The 9,875-nt window shown below is 33.3% G+C and overlaps 1 pseudogene; it reads right to left on the minus strand.

The window, feature by feature from the left end:
- Positions 1-7,289: 7,289 nt before the first annotated feature.
- On the minus strand, positions 7,290-7,637 carry LOC100931143 (annotated as a pseudogene).
- Positions 7,638-9,875: the final 2,238 nt, after the last annotated feature.

Below are 9,875 nucleotides of genomic sequence, written 5' to 3' on the forward strand. Positions count from 1 at the left end.
CCAAGAGGATATTATATTGGAATAAGTAATAATAATAATATTAACATAAATACATTATATAATAATATCAAATATATATTTAAATACATGAAGGAATGCTAACTATAGCTAATGAAATATCAATAAATATAACTGTAATAAACTATAATTACCAAGTATAAGTAATAATTATAATTAAATATAGCCTGATTAATAAGTAGAAGTAATTTAATTATGGTGAACAAAATATATAATTGAAAATTAAATGCGATATATAAACAATATAAATACATAAGAAATAATACTAGAAAAGGAAATTGGATCTGTATTGTTCAGGATCTTAAATCTCAAGCTAAGGAATTTATAATTTTCCTTATATGCAGTAGAGCGTTCCTAAAGGTATTTGAAGAGAGGAATAACATGATCTGATCTAGGCATGAGAAGGATTATTTGGCATCTGTGTGGCCAACAGATTAGAGGGGAGATTTCAGTTTTTGGATATGCTTTAGATGAAGTATCTGTGGTATGGGAAGGGAACTCAGGGAAGAGATTGGAACCAGATATATTATATAGACTTGGGAATCATCTGTAGTGAATAAATAACTGAAGCCACAGGAGTGGAGGAGATTACTAGGGAATATAAAAAAAAAGTAAAGAGGGTCAAGGACCATCTCTTAGATGATGCCTTTGAAATTTTTTAGTTGATTGGAAGATAATGAACCAGAGAAAAAGATGAAGATAGATTGGTCAGACAGGCAAGAAAAGATCCAAGAGAGAGGAATGGAACATGAAAGTTATAAGGGGATAAAGTGGGTAGAAAGAACTGAGAATTAGAGATCCCAGATACTCCAGGAAGAGAAAAGAGACTGAAAACTAAGAAAGTCCCTGGGTTTGACATTTAAGAGAACCACTGATCATTTTAGAGAGAGAAATTGAAGTAAATTGGAAGAGATGGAAAGCAGGAATTTGAATAAGTGGGGAAGGATGAAAGGAGATGGTGGGGAAGGAAGTAATAAATATCAATTATCCTTGATAATTTAGCAGGGAAAGAGAGGGAAAATATGGGAAGAAAGGATATAAAGGTGGCAGGGAAGACCTGAGCATGTTTGCAAATGGTTAGAAATAAGGCAATAGAAAGAGACAAAGATAGAAGTCAGATTTCAGTTCAACATAAGGAATCATTTTCTAACAATTAGAATTCTATGTCAGGTTTTTCCAATTCTAGGTCTAATGCCTGTATGATATACTCTACTGTACCCCCATAAGTTTATAATAAGCTAATGATTATTTGTAAAAAATATTGCCTAAAGCACAGGTCTGATCACATATTTTTTTAAGTCAAAAATCTTCAGTGGCTCCCTCTTGTCTCAAAGAGAAAAGTACACCAATTTCTTTGTTTAACTTTTAAAGCTTTTTACAAAATAACTCTAGCAAACCTTTCTATGGGCAGCTAGGTGATTCAGTGGTTAGAGCACCATGTCTGAAGTCAGGATGACTTGAGTTAAAATCCAGTCTCAAATATTTATTAGCTGTGAGACCCTGGGCAAGTCACCTAACTCTATTTGTCTCAGTTTCCTCATATGAAAATGAGCTGGAGAAGGAAATGACAAACCACTCCAGTGCCAAAAAAAACCTCAATGGGATCACAAAACATCAGATAGGACTGAAAATGATTGCGCAACAAAAGAGGTGAATAATGTTTAGGAAAAACTAAAAATTCACCTTAATTGTTATTTCTTCACATAAAAAAAGAATTTTGAGTTCCCATGAAAGTAATCTGAATTATATCAGCCTTTCCCCCCCCCCCACCTTTTCTTATTTAAAGGCTGGACCATTGATCCATTTTGCCAGCCAAGAACATTTTCTCATTCATTCTTCCCATATACACTGAAACCAGATGTCCATTTCTTCATTATCTGTAGGCAGATTTCCATGATGAGGTTTATTCATGGAAAATATTGCTTTTAAGTTCTTATTCACATTTATCACCTCTTTTGCTTTTTTATTTTCATTGTTGATAATTCATAATAGATCTGTTTATTTTTATTCTAAATATTAGCTTAGCAGTCTATCAGGAAAGCCTTTCAATTTCAAAATGCTTTATTTTCTTCTTTACAACTTCCCTCTGGAAAAACTCTGGGAAAGTTTGGGAAAAGGAATGCAGATTTGTTTAGGCGAATCCTTTACATCAAATCAAGAGGTGATGCTACCTATTTGTAATATGGAATGGGTTGCTGAGATAAGTAGATCAGAGAGAACAGGATAGAGGAAGATGGAAAGCTTTCAAACCCAGAATGAAGCAGGTCACTCTTTTGTTTAGTTTCTTGAGTTCACAGGGAATCTGATACATTTGTACTCAAAGGCAAGCACAAAGATACATGCCAAAGTTATGCTATTTAAACAATTCGTCATTGTGGAAAATTTGCTCATCAGCTCTCTTCTGATAAATGCATATGGGAAATAAACAAAAGAGATGTTGTATGTAAAACACTCTGTAAACCTAAAAGTGTCATGTAAATGCTAGCTATTATTATGATTATAATTAGGAGTTGAATGCTTTGGTTATCATTTCCTGGGAAATCCTAAATTATTTAGACAAAGATGTTGACAGAATCATTCATTTGAGAATTTCTAGTGATGTTTAGACTCCTGCCTTTTCTCTGCCATATTGGTTCCTCCCTAAAATTCCTGAGATCCCACAGGTAAAGGTCCTTTCCTTCTGCTAACCATTTATCTTACTGCTTCAATATGCGGACTGGAAATTGTATTCTGAAGCTAACAGTGGAGTGGTGTGAGAGTCTACTATCATTAATTAATATCATCACCATAATAACAATTAATTACATTTATATAACACTTTGTGGGTAAGTATTTATCAAATGCCTATTACTTGCTGGATACAAAGACAAACATGAAATTTGACCTTTCTTTTAAGGAGAATGCTTTTGATTAGAAGATACAATGGGCACACATGTCTAAGTGTATACATACAATCCATTTATGTAAACCTGGGTTCAAGCTTGGCCATTTGCCTGATTGTCCTCATTGGTGAAGAGAAAGATCACTCCATGATCTGTCACTGTGAGGGGCAAACCTGGTGGCTCTCCTTAGTATAGGCTCCTGGAAGAAGGGAAAGACTTTGGGAAGAAGGTAATATGTAGAGGATCTAGAACCTCAAGCATTTTCCCGATTTCCTGGATACCAAACTAGAAACTGTAGGGAATTTCTCCTTATATGAGATTGGGAACTTGTCTTTTTTTCTTCTATTTAATAGAATTTTTTAAAAATCACATGTAAAAATAGTTTTTTTCTTTTCTTTTTTAAATTAAAATTTATTTTATTAAACCATTTTATTTTTCAAAACATATGCAAGGATAATTCTTCGACATTAACCCTTGTAAAACCTTGTGCTCCAATTTTTCCTCCCATTCCCCCATTCCCTCTTCTAGATAGCAAGTAATCCAATATATGTTAAACATAGTAGAAATATGTTAAATCTAATATATGTATACATATTTATACAATTATGTTGCTGCACAAGAAAAATCAAATCAGATCGGAAAAAAAATGAGAAAGAAAATAAAATGCCAGTAAACAACAACAAAAAGAGTGAAAATGCTATGTTGTGAGCCACACTCAGTTCCCACAGTTCACTCTTTGAGCATAGATGGCTCTTTTCATCACAAGATGATTAAAGCAAGTCTGAATCATCTCATTGTTGAAGAGAGCCACATCCATCAGAAACCATCCTTGTATAATCTTGCTGTTGCTGTGTAAAATGATCTCCTGGTTCTATTCGTTTCCCTTAGAATCAGTTAATGAAAGTCCCACCAGGCCTCTCTGAAATCATCTTGCTGATCATTTCTTATAGAACAATAATATTCTATAACATTCATATACTATAACTTATTCAGCCATTCTCCAATTTATAGGCATCCACTTGATTTCCAGTTTCTGGCCACTACAAAAAGGGCTGCCACAAACATTTTTGCACATGTGGGTCCCTTTCCCTCCTTTAAGATCTCTTTGGGATATAAGCCCAGTAGAAACACTGCCGGGTCAAAGGGTATGCACAGTTTGATAACTCTTTGGCCATAGTTCCAAATTGTTCTCCAAAATGGCTGGATCCATTCACAATTCTACCAACAATGTACTAATGTCCCAGTTTTCACACATCCCCTCCAACATCAGTATAAAGGTAGTTTTCAACATTCATTTTAATAAGATTTAGAGTTCCCAATTTTTCTCCTGTCCTACCTTCCCTCATCCCTCCTCAAGATAGCAAGCAATTTGACATAGCACAATCATGATGTACAATGATGTAATATAATATGCTTATTAAACATTTCCAAACTAGTCATTTTTTGAAAAAAGAATCAGAAAAGGGGTGAATAAAACATTAGAAAATAAAAACAACAACAAAAATAATATGATTTGCTCTATATTCAGACCCCATAATTCTTTCTTTGATTGCATATAACATTTTCCATCATGAGTCTTTTGGGATTGTTTTAGATCATTATATTGCTGAAGAGAGTTAAGTCTATCAAAGTTGTTCAGCACACAATGTTGCTGTTACTGTATACAATGTCCTTCTGGTTCTTCTCACTTCACTCAGTGAGTCTTTTGAGGTTTTTCTGAAATCTTCCAAGTCATCATTTCTTATAGCACAATAGCATTCTATTACATTGATACAGAACAATTAGTTTAACAATTTGCCACTTAATATGCATCCCCACAATTTCCAGTTCTTTGCCTAAAAAAAAGCTGCTATAAACATTTTTGTATATGTGGGTCCTTTCCTCTTTTTTTAATGATCTCTTTGGGTTACAGACTTGGCAGTGATGTTACTAGATCAGAGTATAAATAGTTTTATAGCACATTCAGCATAGGAACTTGTTTTTTGATTGAGAGGAGAGATCTCATTCCTAGTGGGGAATTCATTTACTCTGTGTACTGTCTGTTATATTCGAATCTGTAAAACTGCTCCAATTTCTGTTGGTTTTCGACTTGGATAAATGTATTAATTAGCTATTCCTTATTGTAATGGTCTCTGTATAACTAGTGTTTGATGGGAAAAGAGTCATGTCTTTGCATATGGATTGGGACATGTCTTTTTCATTAAGGGATAATTATCCCCAAAAAGCAGTTTGAACTTAAAAATCATTTCCTTTAGATTAGTAATGTTTAGGGAGGAAGATAGACACACTTCTAGTCTGGTATCCCCTCTCTGAATAGTACAGAGTGGGCCAGAGTGGGCCTCATGGACCCATTTTTTTCTTCCTTCTAAATAGAAATTAGAATCTCCCTAGAAAAAGAGTAGCTAAGAAAATATATCTATTATGTGTCCCTTTGAATCCCACCTATATAAAGCAATGGGACCATACCCATGATCTATATAGACAATACATATATATCTTACATATAGAAAGAAAGATAATTTTGTGGGGGTTGCTAGTAACTGGTGGAGAACAATTCTTTGAAATAGAGTGCGTAAATATTAGCCCTATTTTACACATGAAGAAATTGCAGTTCAGAGGTATTCAGTGATTTGATCATGGTCACACAGTAATAGTTTCCTGAAACAAAGTCCAGAATTCTTCATTATCTATTGCCTCTGAAGAATCTTTGGAAAGTGTCTATTTGGATGCTATACCACAAGATTAAAGAATACATGTTGAACCATTCTAGTACTGATTTCCAAGTTAGACAGGAGAAACACTGTATGAATTAATTAAATGAGATGGGGTGGCCAGCAGAACCATAATCTGTTGTATTTGTCTGACCCTTTGGGGTTTGAATTCTCAACCTGCATCAGCATAGTTTGGGGGCATTTAATTACATTAAGATCAAAGAACCCAATTTCTGCCTCTTGTTATATGAGTACAGCTCTCACTGACGTCAATAAGAGCGTAACTGAGGGCAGAATCTGGCCTCATCTGTAGCCATATGAGAACTGGCACACAATGCTTGCATCCAGCTTCCTTCCCATCCAGCCTTCTGATAGCATGGTCCATTCGTCTGCAATCCACTAAACAAGTTAGGAATGGAACATCAATAAGAAACACAAACCACAAACATTATTTAATATAAAAACTTGATCCAAATGCAAATCTAATATTGAAGTTGTAAAGGCCTCCTGGGGGTATAACTTGAAACTGCTACATGTTAACTGACTAAATGGAATAAAGGTAGACCCAGTTTTAGGCAGTCTCATTTAACACAGGTTTTTTTTTTATTTATGTACTTAATAAAATGGGAGAGTGACTTAAAAAAAATTAGCTCTGAGCCCCCAAGGAACTCACCACTAACATTTAATTCAATGATCTGGTCAGCAGTACAGATACTCTTCTCAGGGAAGAAGGTTGATAGGCCATCTTAGTGATGATTTTGTCATCAAGTTTACCAAACTTTGTCGAGATGGACAAATCTTCTTAAAGAAATGGAAGCCCTTGTCAAAGGCAAACCAGGGACTAATTCTATTGTCTACAATGTCTGAAAAAATTGCTTGCTTTATGTTCTCAGGCAGGAAGTTCTCCTAAATATTGAAGCAAAGTTATAACTGATGTGCCTTATGAAGCATTGTCCCATGGAACACAGAGGAATTGAATCCTTCCAGCCAAAACCTGAAATCTCATCATTCTGGAGATTAATTCAACTTTAATGTTCAACCATATCTCAGCACCTTCAGCTACCTCTCCTCTCTGATTGGAGAGGGTGAGAGGTCTGAGCAATAAATGCCTCCCAAAGCCTCCTTTCAAAGAGGGTTCAGGTCTTTTCAGCTAACTTCATCTCTCAGCAACTGTTCTTCTTGATTTTGACTTATAACCTTGAGGCGAGTATTGTCCTGGTTTCACACCTTCCAGCTATTGATAATTGACTATAATAGTTGCAAAAGATAAAATGCTTCAATTGAGGATGACCTCATTGTAAATCCTGCCTTTGATACTCAGTAGCTATGTGACTGTAGAGAGATCATTTAACCTTTTCCAAAACTCAGCTTCATTTCTAATTAGTAAAAATGCTTGTGATACACAATTCAAAAGATTAGAGAAGACTCAGAGAAGAGAATAAAAGTAAAATATTTTTACTAAACTTAAAGTACTATGAAAATTTTAACTATCAAAATATATTGAATTATATATTATTAATCAACACAATAATAATGTTAGCCTTTATATAGTATTTTTATGTTTGCAAAGAGCTTACATATTTTATCACAATTGATTCTTAAAACAATCTTTTTCTTGACTTTCTCTTTCAGAATTCCCCTATTTTTATTTGCACAGGTTATTCAATGAGTTCTTTAATTACATTACATACTTCTGAGTCCATTTCCAAACTATTCTGTTGTACTTTTCTCTATAATCTGCACAATTTCAGGCACTAAAGGCTCATCTAGATTGGGTTCACACAGCAGAGAACAGATGAACAAGACTACTTTTGAATAGTGCTAGTGACCACTGTGACCTTTAGAATATCAAGACAAATGCTGCTATTACTGTTAATAGTTGGATGGTAAGTTTTTGTTGTAAATGCAACCTTAGTTGGTTTGAAGTGATAAGCTATGGGGAAATGAATTGTCAAAAAAAAAAAATTAGTTCACCCTGTTAGGGACTATCATTTCTTCCCATTATTATAGCTTGTCAATGGAACATGTCATCTCTAACAGGATCTACTGAACACTGAGCTGCTATCATTATCCCCACTGTACACATGCAGAAACTGAGGTTCAGAGAGGTACCCAGGAACATAGAGCTAGTTAGTGTTTGAAGTAGAATTTGAACTCAGATCTTTCTCGCTCTAAGCCTTGTGCTTTATTTGTGGTACCACTTAACCACCTATAATATATTATACAAATATAATATATAAATATATAATAATATAATATATAGGTTATAGAATATATATAACAATATAATGTATAATATAACAATATGTATTCTATATAATGCAATATTATATTTATAGAATATTATATATATATATATATATATATATATATATATATAGTTTCTTTTCCATTTCATAAGTGACATACTTGACTTGAGGATATTTTGAGCTATTTGATTCAGACATGTATTAGGTTACTTTGCAATTGCAATTCCGATTAACACAGTTAATTAAGTACTTCCAAAGTTTGTTATTGTGGTTGTTTATCATTTCATTTATATCTGACTTTGTGACCCCAGTTGAGATTTTTCTTGGCACAGATATAACATAATAATATATGTAATATAATATGTAACAATATAGTATGTATCACAATATACATTATATGTAACACAATATAAATATAGTAATATATAAATACAATGTATATTATATAATATTTGTGTATATATACACAAGTATAAAAAAACTATCCAGAACTCTTGCCCATTTCATTTATTGCAATGGTTATTTTGGGAAAATTCGATGTAGCAAAAAGGTTAGGAATCAAGAACAATTTTTATAATATGATTACATGTTGGCCAATTTCTTTCTTTTGGGACTATGTTTGACATAATAATGAATTATGATGGGAAAATAAGATTTTCTATGCAAATACTTAGTTTATATTTGTATTTTCAAAATAATTGTAATTAAACTGGCAATTGATGGTACTGTCAGGGAATCCTAAATTTACTCTAGAAATGTATAGACAATTTACTCAAAATTAGTTCTAAATAGACCCTTGTAGTAAGACAACAGTTTAATGAAAACATTTGTTAGGCCCAAAATTGTTGCTAATTATGTGACTTTGGAAAAGTCACTGGACTTCCCTTAACCTCATTTTCCTATAAGATAAGGACAACAACAACAACAACACCTCACTCTCCTAGTTGGGGCTGTTATGCTCAAATGAGATAATGTATGTAAATGGTTTTGCCAAATGTCACTCAGTGGTCATAAATGTAACTGATCAGTAGGAGAAATGCTGATTCTTAATGCAACCTCTAAAAACTTTAATAAATCAATATAGTCCTTTTCTAGCCCATTCTTTTTTAATTTCTAAATTATAATTTAGATTTTGTGTAAATCTAAATTATAAATTATTTAGATAATTCATAAATTATCTAAATGAGTATAATACTATTTGACCTGGCTACATCAAAAGATTTTTGTGGGAAAAAGGTGTAAACCATTAAACAGTATAGGAATAGGATTTGCAATTATTATCATTATTGGATTGCTAGGTAGCACAGTGGATGGTATTCTGGGCCTAGAGTCAGGGAAAACTCATCTTTTGTATTCAAATCTGGACTCAGACACTGGCTGTGTGACCCTGGGCAAGTCACTTAACCCTATTTGACTCAGTTTCCTCATTTCTAAAATGAGCTAGAGAAGAAAAATGGCAAGCCAGTCTGTGCCAAGAAAACTGTCTAATGGGATCACAAAAATCAGACATAACTGAAATGATAAACAACCACAAAAACAAAATTCTTATTTTGGAAGTACTTAATTCATTGTGTTAACCAGAATTGCAACTGCAAAGCAACCTAAAATATGTCTGAATCAAATAGCCCAAAATATGCCCTCAAGTCAACTTTGTCATTCATGACATGGAAATGAAGCAATAATTCATTAAGACAAATATAGTTGAGAGGGAAACTACAGCCATTTATTTTTATGCTCCTGAAAGAAACTATGTGTTGAATTTTTGTAATTTCTAAATTTAAGGTGCCTTAGCTTCAGGTTCCGTCATTCTCCCTTAATTATGCCTTTGGAGTGAATATAGTTATAATTACAATTAACATGGACATAGTTATAATTTATTGCCCAGTGCTTTATTTCTGAATGACCCCACTAGATTCACCTTTTTAAGTGTGAATATTTTGCTACAGATGAATAGCTGTGGATGAGTAGAGGATGAATAGAAATTGAGGACCCCAGATAACATCTATCTCATGTAA

The sequence above is a fragment of the Sarcophilus harrisii genome, chromosome 4, assembly GCF_902635505.1.
Source record: "Sarcophilus harrisii chromosome 4, mSarHar1.11, whole genome shotgun sequence".
Taxonomy (NCBI): domain Eukaryota; kingdom Metazoa; phylum Chordata; class Mammalia; order Dasyuromorphia; family Dasyuridae; genus Sarcophilus; species Sarcophilus harrisii.